Source organism: Panthera tigris, chromosome C1, assembly GCF_018350195.1.
Source record: "Panthera tigris isolate Pti1 chromosome C1, P.tigris_Pti1_mat1.1, whole genome shotgun sequence".
In the NCBI taxonomy this organism is placed as follows: Eukaryota; Metazoa; Chordata; class Mammalia; order Carnivora; family Felidae; genus Panthera; species Panthera tigris.
In genome coordinates, this window is record NC_056667.1 from 151,936,053 (window position 1) to 151,956,165 (window position 20,113).

A 20,113-nucleotide genomic window follows, 5' to 3' on the forward strand; every position below is an offset into this window, starting at 1 on the left:
CTGGAAAAATTATTAACAAAATGTGGAGCCTTAGGATTGTAATTCTCTTTTGTACAGTAAAAATAGAACAACAGCCTTCAAAAAGGATATAACTGATGGTATGGGACATGTTTTGCAAACTTATGCCAACTTAAATGGATTGTAGTGGGTGTGGTGCGTTATGTTGATTTCAAGCTATTTCAAGACTCTGAGGAAAAAGAAAGAACTCAGGGATCCTTTTTGAATCTCTGCTATGTAATTGTGGTTGGGGATGGGGATAAGGGTGGTTACCCACATGCCAGAATATTTGCCATATCTGGCGTAATACCTTGTTTCTCATTCGACTACAAAGAACTATATATACTTTCCTTTTTCCCAAAGGCTTTTGCACTATTATCCACATTGTGCTGTCCCAACCCCCTGCACAATTAAGTCAGGAAGCCATCAGTGGCTTAGCAAAAAACAAGTTGATGCAATCTGAGCAGTGAATGGCGATTTAATTCTCTTACTGGGCCCGTGCCTAGAAGAGTTTGAAAAGCCTTTTATGTACCAATCATTATACGTAAAACTGAAATCTCTATCGTTTTTCATGGGAAGAAATCCAAATAAGTCATTTGGATGATACGATTGGAATGAAGTACACCTTCCTCATCCCCAGCATCCTGGCCAAAATGGATTGATCAGAGCTAAGAACTCTCAACTGATGTGGGACAGGCCCATGGGTGGTAATGGAATGAGATTTTAGCTGAGTCGAGAGTCTAGTCGAGATTTTAGCTCTCAAGAGTCCAGTGCTCTAAATGGCCTGATGGAGGACAATCCAGGTAAGCAGTGAGTGCCGGAAGACTAATGTAGGTAGTTGGCTGGGGTGGGCTGGGGAGAGTGTTGGTTAATGGGTCAGAGTTCAGAAGCTGGAATAGATTTCCTAAGCCTATGGATATTCAAAAATTGGGTTTCTACATTTCAGGTCCCTCTTGTCCGTGTTCTTGCCATTTGCTGCCCAACCACTGAGGTAATTCCAAATATTTTAGGATATGTATGTTTTTCTATAGTTGAATCTCATTTCAGAGTAACTTATATCTAATAGTTCAAGCAATGCTAACTGACATGACAAATAAATCGCAAAATCTTAGCGAATTAATTCAAGATTTTTCCCCCTTCTTCACATAAAGTTCAATTGGCTACAGAAAGAAGTAACTGTTGCCTTCTAGCCATCTTAGGTTGTCCTGAATTTAGACACATGGCCATCTCTTGTTACAAGGGAGACTGGAAAACAGTAGCTGCATGATTGGAAGGAAAGCGAATAGGTTGGACATCTAGCCTGTGCCACAAAGGCAGAGATTGTTCCTCTGAGCTGCTGACCAAGTATGTCAATCCTTGCCTGTGTGTTATATAAATATAATGTGTCTTGTCCGGATAGTTTTATTAATTTGTCAGTTTTGTCAGTTTTCTTGCTTCATGTTGCACCTTCAAGTCTTTGACTTATGAAAATCATGACTCTTCTTTTATAGTTTGCTTTATAAGGCAACCTAGTATGCTTTTGTGACTAAAGAGATGATGATATATCTTCCATGACCACGATAACAGGAGACATTCAATGAGTAACACCTGTCCAATTCTGCACACACCTCACAGTATCTCATTGTGCATTTAAAACACTCTCACATTTGAAGACTTATATTTATATTATCTCAATATCATGCCAAAAAGAAATGGACAGGTGGTACCTGAGTATCTAGAAGCAACCTCAGGGGCACCTCGGTGGCTCAGTCAGTTAAATGTCCGACTCTTGATCTCGGCTCAGGTCATGATCTCACAGTTCATGAGATCAAGCCCCATGCTGGGTTCTGTGCCGACAGTGGGGGGTCTGCTTGGGATTCTCTCTTCCCCCTCTCTCTGCCTCTCCCTGGCTTGCTCTCACTCTCTCTCTCAAAATAAATAAATAAATACTTAAAAAATAAACAAATAAAAGCAACCTTAACATCCGAATGCCTGAATGATGTCACACGTATTAAGGAGTGGTGTAAATGTAGCAAAAAAGTAGAGTCAAATTGAAATCCAGTTTGATTGCCTTCTCTTCCCTCCCATTTATTCTTTTTGTTTTCTCCTTCCATCTCTACTCCTATGGTTCCTCTTCCTTCTCCGTCATTATATACCAGAAACAAAGGCTTGAGGGAAACCCTGTTAGTTGCCAGGTGGCATAACTTTGGAATATCCTGAGAATAAGACGCAGAAAGCCTGACATTGTGACCGAGATTATTCTTAGTTTGATTGAAGCGTGTACATGATGTGACTTGGAAAGATTTGAGAACACCGAGCCAAATAGTTTCATAATTCTCCATTTGAACCAGCTCCGTTCCTGCAGCATATTTTATTTGTGCCATGTCCTGATGGAAGCAAATAAATGGTTTGCGGCAAGCCAGGACTGGATTTGTCATGTTCCACAGGACTTGGAAGACTAAGATATGCTTAAATGATGTAAGTAAAGACCTGGCTGTTTGCCCTTCTGACTCTTTCTCCGTTATAGGACAAATCAGTTTTGAATTGGTACAGCACTGTCAATATGAATGAGTTCATAAAAATATGTAAATATAGCATTTAATAATTTTTATGAACATATCATTGCTTTAGGAAATTTATAACATTTTTCCTCAGTTGATTTTGTCACCCCTTGGAATATTTATTCATTTAAAAATAAAAAGTGTGAGTTCTTTTTCAGTTGGCATCTGGCCTGTACTCAGCCCCTAGTGTTACTTTAAAAATGACCCTGACCTTCCAATCCCTGACCAAAATCTTAGTGAATATACACTAGAGATTTACAAGATATACTCAGAGGCTCGCTTTATTTAAAACTCATTTTTAATGGTTTGATTCTGGAAAGTAAAACTTAAAACATCTTGTCAAGTACTTCTATGATGGTTATTAAAAATACATTTGTATTTCAGGGTAGATCTAAACCATATGTTCTTATTTGCTCCCATTTAGCACGTTAAACTACTATTTTGAAAGAGACAATCAAAATCCCAAAAGCCGCAAGAGCACTCTCTTAAAAATAGTTTCATGTGTTTCTACTTTTAGCATAAAGTAACACTTTTTCCCCACCTGCCAGCACTGAACACACCTGGAAGGGTTTATATTTAGCCAAAACTTAGAACTCATAAAACCAAAATTATATTAAGCCTTGGCAAGTTTTTATTTGTTTGAATGAGGACTGAGTTAGAAGATAGAATGATGTCTTAAATTTCTTTTGGCCATTTTTCTCTTCTCTCCTCTTCTCTTCTCTTCTCTTCTCTTCTCTTCTCTTCTCTTCTCTCCTCTCCTCTCCTCTCCTCTCCTCTCCTCTCCTCTCCTCTCTTCTCCCACTCTCTCTCTTTGCCTCAGCTATTTAAACAACTAGAAGATTGGATATCAAGCATCATTTATCCAAGTATTTTAAAACTGTGCCAAAATAAAAGCTAATCATTTTGTAATCATTTTGTAATCAGTATGCATAGAAGAGAGGAAGGAGCAGTAAAGCAGTTGCTGCATGTTTGCTGACAAAATATTGAATCCAAACATTTAATTTCAATCTGCCACTGTTCTCAGTCAGTATAATTACTTTAAGCAAATACCACGTTGGAAAGAATGGTCCCAGCCACTGAAATGTAAATAATACAATATAATCATGGCCACACTCAAATTCATATACTATAATTTATTTAGATCAATTTCATAAATATGGGTGTAATAACTGTTTAAATTATTATAAACATGTGTACCTAGGCTACGCTTATAGGACCTGATTTACTCTTTCCCGTCAGCTACTTATACCTGAAATAAAGACTTGCTGAACAAGTCAAATCACGTGGATCTTCTTACAATATCACTGGGGATAGGAAAAAAATTAGTGTTTTAGATTTTTGCCATTTTGTCAAGGTTAGGCAAAGCCTATCACTTACAAGAATAGAAATTATTTGCACAATATGTATTTGCAGAATATGTTAAATATGAAAAGTATATTTAAAATAAGAGTTTCTAGAAATATTATAGAAACAACAGATATACATTTTACCTTAAAAGAGGTCGCCATCAATAAAAGTGTTCATTTTTAAAGACAAGGATCAATAAAAATATGATGGTATGAAAATAAATAAACTACCTTAGAGCAAGGCCTTTGTTTTATTTATTTTTGTGTCATTGGCATCTACAAAATGCTTGGCACATAGAGGGTGAAGGTCTGGGGTTGTGCCCATTATGGTGCCCAATTTGCTTTCAGCCATTTGTGCTGAATCTGCCTTCCCCACCTTTTCCCCACAGGCATACGACATTTGAAAATTCTTTGTGAAGGAGCGGTCAGTTATTGGATAAAAGTGACCAGCTGACTCAGGCTGGTCAGAAACTCATAAGATAGTCTGATATTTAGGGCTTTTCACACAGAGCTTGGAACCAATCAGATATAGTCTCTCTAAATTTAACTAAAATAATAATCAATAAATACTTGTTTCATTAATTAAAATAGTATATTTTCTAAAGTCTCTTTAAAAACTAAAAACTTTTAAAATATTCTTATGTCTATACCTCAAAATAGTTTGGGAGCAGGGAAATGAGTGGATATTTAATTTTTTTTTAATGTTTATTTATTTTTGGGAGAGAGAGAGAGAGAGAGCTTGAGCATGGGTGGGGCGGAGAGAGAAGGAGACACAGAATCTGAAGCAGGCTCCAGGCTCTGAGCTGTCAGCACAGAGCCTGATGCAGGGCTCGAACTCACAAACAGTGAGATTATGTCCTAAGCTGAAGTCGATCGCCTAACCAACTGAGCCACCCAAGCGCCCCATGAATGAATATTTTAGATGAAACAAAATTGGTCCTGTGTTGGTAATTGTTAAAACTGGTGATGAGTTTATAAGTGTTTAATGAACTCTTCTGTCTACTTTGTACATTTTTAATAGTTTTCCATATTAGAAAAATTTTAAACTCTGTTCTTCTGCCTAGAATCAGCCCTGGGTCCATACAATTTAGGGACTTTTCCTCCCTAGTCTATTAAATATCTGTTTGCATACAATTCCAGTGTTTTCCAGAGATATGTCTGCTTTTGCACTTCCTGTTATCAGATATTAAAGTTAAGAGAACTACTGTGCCTTCGACTACTTGTAACAAAACACCTAACTAAATGTGATGTATACATAAGGACCTTTATTTATCTCAAAAAATATCTAAAGATAGATATTTTTAGGGACAATTAAAAATTGTCATCATGAAAGACATCTTACCATCTTTGCACCTTGTCAACCTCAGCGACAATTTTGTGAAAACTTTAGACCTCATAAATTGGGCTAGTTTTATCAATCTCTTAAAATGGCAGCTGAAATTCCTGCTATGATAGTATACAACGTCAGATTAAAAGAGAGAATTTTTTCCATGCTTGTTCTTTTACTAAATTCTTTTGTGTAAGACCGTAGCAAAAGTTCCTTAACGTCTCTTTGCCCACTGACTAGGCATAAGGGAGACTGGAAAATTAGTAGTTGATATTTTCAGCTTCTACAATTTAAGAGAGGTATTCCGCCATAGATAACATGGTGAGGAGGTGTGAAAATATTTCTTGTATAGATAGCCAACAATAATTCCTAGTAGATCTCAGTAAATGGCACTAACATGGCCTCTGTATCAGTTATAGAAGCCACAATAATGCTGAGTAACAAACAGCCACACAATCTCAGTGCTATAAAATACACCTTTTAAAGCACATATCTATAGGGTTTAACTTATCTAAACTGAGCTTAATGTCATCTAGCCTCATTCATGAATCTATGGTTAGGGGCAGGTTGGCATGTTGTCTTAGCTGGTCATGGCTGATCTTGGTTGGGCTGCTCACATGGCTGATTAGTTGTCTGGTAGATGAACTAGGATGGTCTTGGCCGGGGTGGTCAGGGAGATGGCTCTGTTCTCATGCCCTCTACTCCAGCAGGCTGTCCTAGACATCTGTTTATGGCTGCGGCAGAGAGACAAAAGCAGAGGAGCAGGACCACACGAGAATTTTTTTCACGTTTATGCATGTGTCATATCTGTTCGCTTCTCAGTGGCCAAAGTATTACCTAGGTATCAAGATGTCAGGACACGGACTCTATCTTCTTTCTAAGAGAAATGACAAAGAAATACGACAAAGGTCGCATACAGAAAAAAACAGCAAAGAATTGAGTCTGTTGTTGTAACTCAGCTACCAAACCAAACTTTGGAAAAGCTAGACATTGGTGGCTAGCCCTGACACTCCTTTTTCCCTCAACTCCCATTTCCAAAACGCTCAAATCCTCTCCATGTTTCTCCTTAAATGTCTCTCTGTTTCTTCTGCTCTCCATTTTATCAGCAATACCGTAGTGCAGGCTCTTAGGATTCTGCAATAAGATCTCAGCTGGGGCCCCTGTGCAGTGCCACACAATAGCTCGAAAGATGTTCAAGAAATGGATCTGAACACGTGACATTTTACCATTTCAGTGATTCAACATTGCTCTCCAAATAAAAATAGAACTCCCCTCCAAGTTCCTGACGATTTTGGACTCTACTTAGCTCCTCCATTTTGTCTTGGACCATACTCTCCACCTTTTAATTCCAGTGTCTTTACAGTCCCCGGTGCTTGCTCTCTTCCCTTCCGTCATAGTTTCTTTGCACATGTTGTTTTTTCTTCCAGGAATACTCTTCCATCTGCTCTTTGCCTAAATAGCTCCGACTCATTCCTCAGATCTCTGCTTAAGTGTCACTTTTCAACAGTCTTGCCTGACCTTCTTTATTAGAACCAATCACTCTAATACAGATTCTCATCATAATATAAACAGTCCCTTTGTTGAATTATCCTAATTAAAATTTTATATTAGTTTTGGTGACCTTTTCAATAACCTTTATATTTTAAAATAATTTTAGAGAAACAGAGGAGTTGCAAAGATAGCACAAAGAGTTCCCATGTACCCTTTACCTAGTTTCTTCTAATGTTAACATCTTATATAACCACGGTACATTTAGGGAAGCTAAGAAATTAATATTGGTATAATATGGCTAACTAAATTACAGACTTTATTTAGATTTCATCAGTTTTTTTTTCACTTACGTCCTTTTTTACTTTTCAGAATCCAATCCGTGATACCATGCTCTATTTAATTCTCTCTCTAGTTTCTTCTAATTTTTGGCATTTTCTCAGTCTTTCTTTGTTTTTCATGACCTTGTCACATTCCTAAGATTTCTGGCCAGGCATATTTGAATGAAATTCAATTTGAATTTCCCTGACATTTTCTCATAACTAACACTAGGATTATGGCTTTTTGGAATGAACATCAATGAACTTTGGAATGAACTTCAATGAGAAGCACAGTTCTCATTGATATCGAGGCACATGCTGTCAACATGGCTTATCACTGGTGATAACTTTGGTTACGTGTATACAGAATTGTTTACCAGCTTTTTTTCATTACAAAGTTACCATTTTTCTCTTCCACACTCTACTCATTAGAAGTGAGCCACTAAGTCAAGGGCACACTCAAGTGAAAGGGAGTGAAGTTTTATCTCTTGGAGGTGGGAGTATCCATAAATTTGTAAACATATGTTAAAACCACCACAATAATTATTAAATGCTTGGTAGTTATGTAAAAATTCTCCTTAAGTTTTCGCCTACTAATTTTAGAATTCATCTATGGATCTTGCAAGCAGAAATTATTGTTGTGATATTCTAATGATCATTATTTTATTTCCCTCATTTCTTCTATATTTATTATCTAATATTATTCCATCTATTTGGAACACTTCCCTCCTCTCCTCCATTTATTTAGTTATCACATATATATTTATTTTATTCTTTGGGTTGTGATCCAATACTATCATAATTTATCATATTGCTCACATTGTTACAGCATCAGACATAGGAAGCACATCTAGATAGGCTCCTATGTGCTTTTTTTATGACTTCATCACTTTTTTTAGTGTATCCTGTATGACTTTATGTTTTCAGTTTTTATTCAGGTTTTTGAATGGGATATACAATTGAATGATGCAAAAAGAAGCTATATATATAATATACATTAGAAATATAATAATAATATAATAATTTTACTAAAATTCATGTTCTCTGAAATTAAGATTATGACCTCTGCATCTTTTATGTTGCATTTGCCTGACATGACTTGGTCTGGCAGCTTCTTTTCTTTTCTTTTTCTTTTTTTATTTTTTAAGGTTTATTTATTTTTGAGAGAGAGAGAGAGAGAGAGAGAGAGAGAGAGAAAGAATGAGCGAGGGAGGAGCAGAGAGAGAGGGAGACACAGAATCCGAAGCAGGCTCCACGCTCTGAGCTTTCAGCACAGAGCCCGATGTGGGGCTCGAACTCACCAGCCGTGAGATCATGCCCTGAGCCAAAGTCGGACACTCAACGGACTGAGCCACCCAGGCGCCTCTGGCAGCTTATTTTCAACCTTCGTGAATCTGTTGTAGGTCTGCCTTTATAGACATTGGATTTGCTTTGGGAGCCAATGTGTACATTTTTCCAACTGGACCAGTGTGGCAGCCCGGAGGTACTTATGCTGATCAGATCTCTCACCAAGAGAGAATCCACCGCAAGGAGTGGAGTTAGGTACCTTCCTTGGCTGCCTCCACCGGTGGGATTTACGGCAACAAATATCTTCAGCATGCTCTGTCCACACTGCTCCCAGCCAGTGGTTAACACAACCAGAACACTTCTGCTCAATAGGACACTATTTAATATCAATCTTTGCTGGAATTGCACAAAGGCCTGTCTGACACTATCTCACAGATGTACTTCAGTCTGACATGTCTTCTGCCTACTCCCATATCCTTCCCTTTCTCCTTCATAGGTGTCCAACCTACATCATGGCCTCCCTTCTTATTCCTGGTTGCCTCTCCTGGAACATTCATAAGTGTCCCCTACAGTTAATCTCTTGCATTTCTAACTCCATTTTGGTATCTGTTTCCTTGAGAACCTCAGCTAACGATGCATTTCCCTTTACATTTATCAATATGAAAGCGAACTTTGCTCTTCGTTGTCTCTCAGTCTTGTCTAGGATTCTACCAGTTTATGTTTCATCCCTTCCTGTCATCTTAACTTCTCTTCCCTGAATTCTTACATTTCATCTTGGCAGTCTTCCTTCATGAATTCACTCGCTTTAAATAAGTAACAGGACTTGGGTCATAATTTTCAGCCGCTCCATTCATCTTTTTGGTGAATGCTTTTTGTCTGCTGGTATGTTTTCCTCTTCTCTAATCCTTTTATCTTTACAAAATCGTTGCGTTGTCTTTATAAAATCAGGGCTGCTATGCCACTTTATCTTTCATTATTCATTATTGAATGAGCTTTTCTTTTTTTAAGACAAGATCTGGGAAGAAATATGGTGTGTGTGGGGGGGGGGTGATTATTTCTGAAGCCCGATTAATACTTTATAAAAAACTGGGTCTAGGAAGGCTCCTTCTACTCACTTGGCATTCTCAGTTCTTGCAACAGTGTTGCAAGTAAAGGACATTGCTTTTTTCACTTCAGAGTATATTCCTCTCCATGATACAGTGTAATTTTACCCTATAATTTGGTCTTATAATATCTACTGCCACTGCACTGAATTTCTTCTCTTCCCTCTTCTTGTTTCTCTTGTGCCGAATCCCGGATGCTTTGAAAAGCCTTTATCTATATTTTCAATCTGCAGATAGCTCTTATTATTACTCTGCAAATGGAGTTTGTAAGTCATTTTGTATTCTCCTTCTTTTGTTTTGCATAATATGTAGGAGAAGAACTTGCAAAGTGCTACCATAGACAGCCCTGTTTGCACCGATAGCCTTTGCATGCAGAGCAGTCTACTCCAGTAACAAGGATTCCCAATGACGGCAGTATTGACAATTTGGGTCAGATGGTTCTTTGTTGTGGAGACTCTCCTGGGCATGGCGGGACGGTTAGCAGCGCTTCTGGCCTCTAGCCACTAGATAAGTGCAAGTAGTGATGATCAAAACGATCTCCATCTACCACCAAATGCTCCTTCACAGGCAAAGTTGTTTTCAGGGGAGAATCACTCCACCAGACCAAAAACCCAGCGAGAATTGCAATGTCTTCTTTGTTAAACTTTCTATTCCCATTACTTAGCATAGCTTAAGCCATAGTAAGAATTCAAATGCAATATTTTGATGGTATGGATGACTAAGTGGAGAGAATACCATTGAGTTTATTTGTCCTTCTTCAGATCTGCATTATTAGGAGATGATACCTTATGATGTAATCATATTTTGACCAACAATAGGATTTTCCCTAGTGAAAATACACACAGAATTCTATATATGAAGGGGCCTTGAGGATGATCCGGTACAAAGCTATTATTTAATAAACAAAGAGATTGACATCCAGAGAGTTTGTGACTTCTGCCTTATTACACAGAAATTTAGTGATAAAGTTGAAACCACCTCTCTACACATCAAGGCTTTCTCAAAAATACTATGATGTATTATTTAATCCAAGACTGCTCTTAGTAAATACATATTCTGTAGAATAAAACCTCTGAAAATCAAAAGAAAATTAAATAAAACTCGTGTCTGTTTTCACAAGTAAGAGAATGGGAAGAAAACATCACAGGAAAATATTTGGATTTAGTTTATGGGAGAAAACAACACAACTGTTTTTCTAAACATAGTAAATTATCAAGGAGACACATGCTTTAATGGCAAAAACACAGTAAAGAGTCTTAGCCCTGCTAAGAATCTTGATTATTTTGACAAAGCATGATTTATTTTTTAATAAAGAATCTAAACTTAGTGTCACTAAAGGAAATTTAAAAAGCTGTCTGGATAAAAGGTATACACTAGTATATTTTAAATGACAATAATTACAGCATTGGAAAATGCAATTTTAAAACTCTTTTAAAAACATTTAAAAAAAAAAGCACTAAAACAGCCTGTGAGATTCTCAGGAGTGTTGTTCTTTGTTACTAATGTGGGATGGGACGAGGTTATGCCAAGTTAAATGGCAGGCTGACTGGCATAAGTATGACCAGGTTACAGGCAGATACTATAACATAGTTCATGAAAAATATGACAGTCACACTTGCCTACATTGTATGGTTCAGTGGTGAGGAGGAGATGGAATATTCTCAACCAAGACTGACTTTTTTTTTTCAGTTACTGAGTCAGAAAGAACCCTTCTCTGGCAACATCTTCTGTGGGAACCAATATTTATCCTTCAACCACTGCGTATAACTACTGATTTCTCATTGATTCACTTGGTTGAAGTAGGGAATTTGAAAAGCTCGCAAAATCAGTCTGTTATTTGAAGTTCTATAAATGGATATGGAACAATTTCTCACTAATAGAACTCAAAACTTGCTTACAAACAGCCCCGTTCCTAAGAGCAGAAACTGCAGTGTTTTTTTTTTTTGTTTTTTTTTTTTTAATTTTAATTGCGACAGAGTCATTGAAAGTGTTTATATGAAAATCTCCAATGTCTTATCAGGAGATAGCAATTTCTAGGTCGAGGGGAAATGTTAATTGTGCTAAGGATAAAAGGAGTGGAAATGGTGTTTACTGTAAAAATAGAAACAAAACTCTGAAATATATCAGATGAAAATTATGGCCAATATGAAGACAATTACTGCAAAAACAACACTAAAGTTGTGAACACCTTGAAGGGAAGGACTGTGTTAGGTGCCTTTGTGTCTTTGATGACAAATAAATAGGTTGCCATTTAATGGGCAGTGAATAAGCGTCCGTAGAAAGAATTAATAAGTATGCAAATTAGGTTATTACAGATTTCTGGTACCAGATTTTCAAAGAGAAAGTACATTCTAAAAACAACCTCTTTTGGAAGTTCTTTTAGAAAAATAACTCACTTTTAGTGTAAAAAAAATTAGAGATTACAAAAAGAAAAAAGATAAAACTTTCCTGTATCTTACTATCTAGATATAGCCAGTATTAACATTGGGAAGTATACTCTTCTAGACATTTTTCTTGTCACAGCAGGCTCTATAAGTGTTTCAAAAGAGATGAAGAGTTAGAGAAGAAATAGGTTGTCTTAAACACTTATTGTCACTCATTCACTTGCGGAAGGCTGCTAGGTGGGGCTGTTGGGGAAGATTTACTCTGAAGAGCATGCCACAGGAGAAATCAGGTGCTAACCCCCTTCCTCGGTAGATTTTCTCAGTGCGCACCATCATGATTTTCTCCTTTAGGGGAGAAGTTAGCCTTACTGGCAACCAATACAAGACAAGAGAGAGAGAGGGAGCACTCTGCTTTTCTAAAAGAATAAGGACCGCTTGATTTTAAATTTCCGGTTAACCATAATAAAGTTCTGCTGAGAAGTAAAAGAGTATTCACTTGCTCTAAGTAAATCAAATAGAAAACATCTCTTAAAACTATTGACCTTGTTAATAATTAAAATTAAACAGCTTTTACCCAATTTCTTTGTTTTCTCCTTCCAGCAAGACTGTAACTGAAGAATGCCTGGGATTTGCATCACACAGTGCCACATAGTGTAGAGTCAAAAATATGTGAACAAGCACCACCAGAAACTATCAGGCATATGGCATGAAACACATTTTCATTCATCCTCCAGAGGGGAAAAATACATTTCAACGGAATGCAAAATATCGTGCTCTGGTTTACTTGCCAAATAGAGAAATGTATGAATTCTAGCATGGAAACCAATGGCTAGTTTGCATTTGGGAGGTTTTAGAGTAATTCCTCCACAAGCAAGTAATTTGGACAGGTTAGGTGTTTGGGCGTGGGAATTTAAGAGTTTCTTAGAGGCTGCCTGATTTTCCTTTTTATTTGCAGACTGAAAGCTTTTGCCCTGATGAATTTCACTTCTGTAGCAATCCAGATTTCTGCAGAGCTGAATGCAAGGGAGCCACTGCCACATTCATATACCCTGGTACTCCTCTATCTTCTAGAGATTTCTGGACTGTTGCGTGTTCATTGTTTTATGAAGCACCATAGATAAAAGAGATATTCATCTCTTTGTTTATAGAATCTGTTTCCTTTTAAATAGAATTACGAGCATCAGCAATGTAACTGGACAAGACTGGCAGACATAAAATATTCAATAACAGCCTGCACAAATCCTCACAAATAACCAGTTTTAATTAGTTAACTGGAAATGCATCATCCTACAGGAAACAGGACAACTGGATCAAACGTATTTCAGAAAGCTGCATCGGAGTCATGTTACTGGCAGAAAAATTACAACCATAATTCTCAGAAGTAAAGGGTGTGATTCTGTTGACTTTTTAACCAGACTTGCCTATATCATAGGTCAAGCACGCGTGTCAAAGTGACTTCTGCACAGCAGTGACTTCTCTTACTTACCGGATTTGTTTATATGAGTAAACAGAACTCATCTCCTCTGAAACCCAGCTCAGAAGAAAAGGCGGCATCTCCAGTGGTGAGCAGGATAGGAAGAAACCGACAAGGGCAGAAATAGATCTTTATTTATTGCTCCCAGCAGGTGTCAGATGCCACAGTTTCTTTGCAACCATCAACACCCTGGGGCTCTTTAGTTCCACATCCAAGACTAAGAAGAAGGAGGATGGTGACTAACCCCAAGGGATTAGGTACCTGAATCCTATCCCAACTACTAGCAGACTCCAGCTGCGTTTAAATATATTTTTTTAAAGAATTTCTGATGCTCAATGGTTGCTGATTACTTCCAGATTTTAGTTCTAGCCCAGTGAAGATTTGCCGGAAAGAGTTTATCTGTTATTGTTAAAGTTGCCATTGCTACAGGAAATGTCTTCTCTTAAGCCAGTTCCCAAAACCTGAACTTTTACATCAGTTAAACAAACAAACACAACACAAACTGAGCTGACACAATCTTTAAAAATGCATTCATGGCACTGAGGGAAGAGGGAGAGGAAATGTGTGGGCAAGACATGGCATTCCTTTAGGATTCTTATCAGATATCTTCAGAAACCAGTTTGTCATTGCTGAAGTCACTATATTAATGCCTTTAAAGGACATGAAGATGTGTTCTTTACTCACTTAAGTCTAAATTGACAGGCAAGGTTAACTTTTGAACCCAGGATAATAGCCCAACTATTTAAGGGGCATAACTATTCAGAGTTTCTCGCCACCCCTGCCAAGTTTATTCAGAATCATTTTCCTCGATAGCGAAACACACACACACACACACACACACCCCACACCAAAAAACCACACTCTCAGACACTCAGTAGTTCATAATATTTCATAGAAAATTTGAATCAGTTAGGGACCCAAACCATTTTCTAGGATGATAGGGTATACGGTATATGTGTATGCGTTTACCTCAGTAGCACTGGGTGTTGTATGGAAACGTTGAATCACTATATTGTACACCTGAAATTAATATTACATTGCAAATTAACTAACTGGAACTTAAATGAAAACTTTTAAAAAGCACTGAAGATGCCCAATTGACATGTTTAGAAGGGGTAAGATCTCACAACACCCCGATGCCCTAAATATACCCTTCCATGGATCAGACATGTGCTAAATATCTCTTCGTTAACACTTGCCTCTTGTGTCGTGGCTGCTGCTGCTTTTAGAATCCTGGGTTGCCAGAGATGCTTCTTGGAGGTGTGTTCTGCCTGAAGGATTTTCCTCTGGGAAAATTTCCTCATCCTGGATGTCAACCAGGCCTATCAACTGCCCTTTGACTACCACTCATTCTCCTCTCAACTACATTGAATACATAGAGTTTAAGAAGTCCTGTTTTTGCAAAACTGATGAGAAGTTTTTTCAAGTGAGTGTATAGACTAATTAAGCACCATGTGACAAAAGTCAATATTTTTCAAACATAAAACCACCCCATTCCAGAAAACAGACATTTTATGTCCTCCCAAAGGAAAAAAAAAAATCCACTCAGCTTATCCATGGACACTATCTTCAATCACTCTTTTTGTTGGCATAAATCACTCTTTCTATGGTCCCATTAAAGGACAAACATTTGTCTAGGTCTTATTTATTTCATCAAGCTTGCAACATAAACATACAGTCTGAATTACAAAAATAAATGGAGACCATGTCGATACATAAAACATAAAATGAAAATTGAGATAATTCAGCTAATTGTGATCATTCCTTCTTCACCATTCTTCTTTGAGATGATCCAGATAACTGAGGGAAAAGCATGGCCTCCTTTTCCAGATCATTGTCTCAATTGGCTCAGTTTTCACGTGTGGATAAGAATGGAGTCCGCTAACAACGTATCTTCTTCATATCTTCAGGTCTCTACCCATTCTTTCTATACCTTCAAAGTATATCACCATGGCCACATCTAGAGTAAGAATGCTGGCTAGCTATTGCGTCCTCTCAGGTCTTCACAGTAAGCCTGTCCCAATCCTAGAACCTAAAGAGGACAATGTTCTGTCAGAGCCTACTGCTCCTGCATAATAAATTCTTATTAAGTGCCGCCTATGGTTTTCAGTGTTACGACGCTTGAATTGTCTGGAAAAGGATTGCATCTTGCGAAATCTTATAATAAGCTTCTGTATCAGGAAGTACAAATATGGTCTTGCCATTGCAATTTGTCCTTCTCCTGTGTGGTTTATAGCTAATTGAAGTCAATTCATCTCAGAACATGAGATCTGCACTAAAGAAAAGATGACTTGCTTTAAAAACAAATCAGGGAGTAGAAATGAGGATGAAATACCCGTAATTTTTACAGGATAATGATCACATCAATACCAAAATAATTATGTTCCTTATTATATCGTATCTATAGCCCACAACACATTACACATTATCTTTAAACATTAACAAGCAGGAGAACTAAATGAAAAGTTAAGTAAATAAACATTTATTTAATGCTAACTACGCTCAACTTGAATACTAAACACAGCATTAATGATTAGGATATGGATGTTGATTTATAGAGCGCACAGTCTGATGAAGAAGACAGATACAGATGTGACTAATGATCAGATGAGGTAAATCATAAGAAGACCAGGGGCAGACAGCTTCTGGACTTAGATGAAGGATCAGTCATCCGAATGGGAAATCGTGGCTGCTGGCACAGAAGAGGAGACGTGGGAATTAGGTCTCATAGTATGCACATGAAACATAATTGCGAGTCATAATCTTTGGTTGCTAGGGTCAGAAATATAAAACTAGTTTTGGAAACAAAATACAAGTTTGCCACTTCACAAATTGGGACTTTTAAAGGTAAATCTGGAGATGAAATCTAAAGCGGGAACTCAAAGCCTCGACGGATTTCTTTACCCTTCTCATTTTGTCTGATTGTGTCTCAGTTTCGTTCCACCAAAACAGCTTCCCTCTGGGGCTGCAACCACAGCCAAGAACTGCTTGAACTCACGGTTACCACTTTATGACCAGAGAAGAAGGTGACTTCTCTATCCTTACTACATTCTGAAAAATCCACTTTAAAGCTCTTACTGGTCCAGCTTGTATCACACGCCTAACTTTTAGACCAACTACCAGGGCAGGGTAGGAAGGGTTTTCAGAGAAACAAAGATAATAGTTTTCCACCACAAAGAATTCGGAGAAAATGGGAACTTGATTCATTAAAAACACTTGTATAAGTCTGTAGATGAAAAGGAAGAAAAACTGAAGGAAATATTGTAAATAACACTGCAAAGAGATTTGGAGGGCAGATTATATGGCACACTGAGTGTGATTCATAGTGCTTAAATATTTACCAATAGAGCACAGGGAAGCATAAGATATCTGAGGACACGATTACCTCTGTCATAAACCATAGATTCAGGGGGTCACATAGAAGGAAAAAAAGAGGGTAAGGAGAGGATAAAGAGGGGAAGAATATGAGATGAAGGTCAAGAAAAATAGTTTTCTAGTCCTGATCTGCCATAATTTAGTTACATGACTTTTGACAAATCACCTCTCTTGGCTTCAGGCTTCCACATTCATAAGGATAGAAATCAGAACATCTCTTCTACCTTCCCATTAATGTTACTAAGAAAGAATGATCCTGATTACCCTTGAATTAGTTAGAAGTGTTAAATAAATGCACAGTGTTATTATTTGTAATACCACTGCCACTCCAATTTTCATTTCATTAAGGAATTCAAGACCTGGTTCTAAATTTGTCAGCATGGATCACCGCTGCTTGTTTGAATTTCAAACTCATCCAGGAAGTACATAAAATGGAGGAAAATAAAGTCTCGTTGCAAATTAATAAAAACAAATAATGTCAGATATGGACATCTCATTCTAATTGCTTAAGAAAACAAGTCTCAAACAAGGGGGAAAAAGTCAATATGATGTAAAGGAAGATCTTGGGCTTTGGCAAAAAATTTGCATGGCATTTAGTACCTACTCTACACTACACATGTGACTTTGGGAAATAACTTGATCTCTATGAGCCAAAACAAATGGAAAATAAATATATTTCCTTGGGTAATAAATTACCCTTTAAGCTTCATCTGCAAAATAGCAATATCTTGCAAAGATTGAAAGTAATGAAAGTCCAGGGGTGTCTGGGTGGCTCAGTCAGTTAAGCGGCTGACTTTGGCTCAGGTCATGATATCATGGTTTATGGGATGGAGCCCCATGTCGGGCTCTGGGCTGACAGCCCAGAGCCTGGAGCCTGCTTCGGATTCTGTGTCTCCCTGTCTCTCTCTGCCCCTCCCTGGCTTGCACTCTGTTTCTCCCTCTTTCTCTCAAAAAGGAAATAAACATTAAAAAAAAAAAAGTAACAGAAGTCTTAAGAAAGTATCTGTCATTCAACGAACATTAGGTCCTTCATACATTTGGTTCATCACATTGCCCTCAGCTTTCCTGTTCTAATTCCTAACCACAAATATTAATCGAATATAGTAAATAAAATCAGTTTTGTACATAAAAGCTATTCATTAAATTGAGAGCCCTCGGAAGATCTCTCCACACCCTTTCAAGCAAATATTCATAATACATCTACTATACAAAGAGTGTTGTTTTCATTGATCTTGATATGCTTATCAAGAAGAAGTAAGCAAAAAATTATTGGTCATTTCAGGGGATAAGATAAATAAATATAACAAATTAAAGAAAAAAAGTTTAGGCGGAACTCATTCTTTCTTGCTTTTATACCAGGAAATTGTTGTATATTTTGAAACTGTAAGTAAAGGTTGGGGTTTGACTTAAGCATGTGTTTTTCTTTCAAAAAAATTGTTATTACAAGTCACTAAAATCTGATCATTTTGTTTTCAGGCATACATGAAATCTAAGGCCACTATTTATTAGATGGTCTTAGATTGCAGTGATAGGAAAGCTAAAAGCTGGCTAAGATAGTTTGACCTTTTTCTCTCCACCTTTTAACTTTTTGATTCTGGCTTACCATTACACAGAAAATGATTGTAAATTATAATATTTTCCACTGTGTAGGGCACACTTAAATGCTTGTAGAGATAGTGCTTCTAAGAAACTCTACTGAACTTTTTAAAACTGTTTTTGTTGTCTGATCGAAGTTTGGTGATATTACAGTTTTCTACTTTCAAAAATACTTTTATACTCTTAATTATAATTTGAGAGTTCAGTGATACTGAACTCTGCATGGTAAATAATATTTGAGGTTTCATGTTTTTTTACCAGATAGATAAGGATGATTTTTATAAACCCATAATAATGGGCTGCCCATCCTCAAAATATAATCTCCCTGGAATAGCTATATTGACTTCTATTATGGTATACCACAACATATCTATATTTAATCCTATGATGCTTTTATATTTATCTGGTATGTAACAAGATAAGAAAGAAGGAGAAAAATGTAAGAATAATTTTTTCAGATTAACTTTTAATGTATTTACCATTGATGATGTTCTTTATTCTTTCCGTCTGATGTTGGGGAGATACTATCATGGGCAAGGAAAAGAAAGTAAACAAAAAAGAGAAAGACAAAGAAGAGGAAAAAGTAGAAATAGACAGACTTCTAGAAACATTATCATCTGGTCTTCAGAAATTCAGTTGAAACGACTGAAGGAAGAAAAGAGACCCGACTGTTCTCTTTAACTTCCTACTCTTAAATTTTGGTCACCCTTTAAATAATAAGACATCTTGGAACAGGTTAATTTGAGGGGAGGTCAGAGGAGAGACTCTAATACATCTGCTGTTTATCACAGGAATCAATAAGAAGGGGGGGGAAGTAACTTCACATGATCCACAGTGTGCCAGAATACTGTGAAGTTCTTTGAACTCTTGTCACGTGTGAAGTGGGGCTCGAAAGGGATATGAACTAGTAGAGTTTCTAGATGATCAATAAGGCAAGTTGTACTGAGATGGCCCATGAGCAATGCTATTCTACTAGGTCTAAAATATGAATATTCTCACTTGGAACAAACCTCTTTGAAGCCTACAAATTAGTAGCATCGTAGCATGAAGGGAAAGGCAAACTTTTGGGACCCAAATCAGACATGGGTTCTGATTTGTCGCCACTAATTAGTCGCCACCAATTATCACTCATTTAACATTCTGCAAGTTATTAAAATTATCTGGACATGTTTCTCTAGTTGCTAAATTGGGGGGGGAAATACTTAACTCATAGTGTATTTGTGAGTATTAAGTAAGATAATGTGTACAAATAGTTGTGTAACAGACTTTCAGTAATTGTTTGTGTCATTATTCTGCCTCCATTTTCCCACTCTGTTGCACTCTACTCTACCTATCCAAGAGACAGCAACAGGCTCTGCAGACTATCTAAGTTCAAGTCCTGATTCCACTTAGTTTACTCATGTTTATAATGAGGACAAAATGAGTACCGTCTCCATAGGGACGCCATGAGAAATAAATGAGGTGATATGTATAAAGCGCTCAGAAGAGAGACCGGAGCATGGATGTCAGGACATAAACGTTTGATATTAACATTTATTTAATTGTTAATCTCCAAATATTCTCAGAACAGTTTGGCTGTGTGTTCCTCCTTCTTTCTTACTGAAATTTGAATCACTCTCATTACTCACAGATACGGGTTTGTTTTCCACTGCTTCCTTTTACAGTTAATCTGTTTTTTAAGAGTATTGTGACAAAGGAAGATCTATCCCACGAACAAAGACGTATCCAGTAACACATTCTTCTGGGCTGACAAATTCTGGGAAGACCACACCTGGTACCTGTTTCTAAAGCGGCTAAAGCAGGTGTTAAAATAATGTGTGCACATGATAAAAATAAAGTTGAAAGGCAGAATGTTGGTATCTAATTTTCATCAACT